A 2,500-nucleotide genomic window follows, 5' to 3' on the forward strand; every position below is an offset into this window, starting at 1 on the left:
TTAACCTAACCCACGTTGGCCCTTAACCTAACCCACGTTGGCCCTTAACCTAACCCACGTTGGCCCTTAACCTAACCCACGTTGGCCCTTAACCTAACCCACGTTGGCCCTTAACCTAACCCACGTTGGCCCTTAACCTAACCCACGTTGGCCCTTAACCTAACCCACGTTGGCCCTTAACCTAACCCACGTTGGCCCTTAACCTAACCCACGTTGGCCCTTAACCTAACCCACGTTGGCCCTTAACCTAACCCACGTTGGCCCTTAACCTAACCCACGTTGGCCCTTAACCTAACCCACGTTGGCCCCTAACCTAACCCACGTTGGCCCCTAACCTAACCCACGTTGGCCCCTAACCTAACCCACGTTGGCCCCTAACCTAACCCACGTTGGCCCCTAACCTAACCCACGTTGGCCCCTAACCTAACCCACGTTGGCCCCTAACCTAACCCACGTTGGCCCCTAACCTAACCCACGTTGGCCCCTAACCTAACCCACGTTGGCCCCTAACCTAACCCACGTTGGCCCCTAACCTAACCCACATTGGCCCCTAACCTAACCCACGTTGGCCCCTAACCTAACCCACGTTGGCCCCTAACCTAACCCACGTTGGCCCCTAACCTAACCCACGTTGGCCCCTAACCTAACCCACGCTGCACCTTAACCTAAGTTACGCTGCACCTTAACCTAAGTTACGCTGCACCTTAACCTAAGTTACGCTGCACCTTAACCTAAGTTACGCTGCACCTTAACCTAAGTTACGCTGCACCTTAACCTAAGTTACGCTGCACCTTAACCTAAGTTACGCTGCACCTTAACCTAAGTTACGCTGCACCTTAACCTAACTTACACTGCACCTTAACCTAACTTACACTGCACCTTAACCTAAGTTACACTGCACCTTAACCTAAGTTACACTGCACCTTAACCTAACTTACACTGCACCTTAACGAAAGTTACACTGCACCTTAACCTAAGTTACACTGCACCTTAACCTAAGTTACACTGCACCTTAACCTAAGTTACACTGCACCTTAACCTAAGTTACACTGCACCTTAACCTAAGTTACACTGCACCTTAACCTAAGTTACACTGCACCTTAACCTAAGTTACACTGCACCTTAACCTAAGTTACACTGCACCTTAACCTAACTTACACTGCACCTTAACCTAACTTACACTGCACCTTAACCTAACTTACACTGCACCTTAACCTAACTTACACTGCACCTTAACCTAACTTACACTGCACCTTAACCTAACTTACACTGCACCTTAACCTAACTTACACTGCACCTTAACCTAACTTACACTGCACCTTAACCTAACTTACACTGCACCTTAACCTAACTTACACTGCACCTTAACCTAACTTACACTGCACCTTAACTGTCACATGTAACGTCACAGGAATGTAGCTTTGCCTAACAGCAACCCTCTGAACATAGTTCACTGCTTGGATCCTCTGGTGTCATGTGTATTTCTTGATGCCATGGTGCGTACCCTCACATAAAGGTCTTTCGAGTGTTGCGTACTTTCTACACAGTCCCGCTAACCACTGGAAGGGTGTACCGCTACAGAACGAATATCGCCCTCCCCTCCTGCCCTTCCAAGCTGGTCGGTCAGGCGTTTGTTTGTGAAATGAGCCTTGCAGCTGTTCAGTTGCATTCGGTTGTCGATGCAGTCAGTGTACGTTGTGGTACGGCCTGTGTGGACTGTCCGCTGATGTACGCGTAACCCACACTGATCATCCGTCGTTACGTACTGAGTGACATAATGTGGCACATGCTTGACCGTACACCGGCTGCGCCCTACAATGGCGAATCATAAGGGCCATATGTTGTGCACGATGCTACTTGTCTCGTCTCCCCATTACAGCGAGATTGCACTGTTGTACGCCGTACAGACATGTGGTAAGTAGGTACGGACGAAAGTATTGCATGTTGGCCCCCCCCCCCTCCTCCCTCTGCCGGGAATCAGCGTGAGCCGTCTGTTGATGTAGCGACGAGGGTTTTCCTATTTAATCGTATTGCCCCACACAACATGATAGCACAGTGGACCGCGTTCCACATCTGCGACATGCTACAGAGGCCGGTTGACAGTCGACCGCGCAAGGGACATTGCACACGTGCGCGGACCATCTTCCACGTGTTCTCTCGTGTACATGCCGCAGTGTGTATGTGGGCTGATGTAGCGTGTCGTGACACATAACATGCAGGCATGCCAGAATCGTAGATTTCGCAAATGTAGATTGACGTATACGTTTGCTGCCAAAGATCCGCAAATGAACTGGAAATCAGTTGTTGAGCGGTTGTTCGCGCTGCAGGTGCATCGGTGATAGCGACGATCGGTACATCTGTGAACCGGTTGTTTCGGCGGTACCCGCCATGCCCCCGAACCTGAGTTGGCCATGTGGGTATGAAGCGATACGAGGCTGTGGCTTGGCGGGACAGTCCCCGGCCGGTGAGGGGGGGCCGCCCGGCGTGCTGGCCGCGCGCT

This window comes from Schistocerca gregaria, unplaced genomic scaffold (assembly GCF_023897955.1).
Source record: "Schistocerca gregaria isolate iqSchGreg1 unplaced genomic scaffold, iqSchGreg1.2 ptg001091l, whole genome shotgun sequence".
Classification (NCBI taxonomy): domain Eukaryota; kingdom Metazoa; phylum Arthropoda; class Insecta; order Orthoptera; family Acrididae; genus Schistocerca; species Schistocerca gregaria.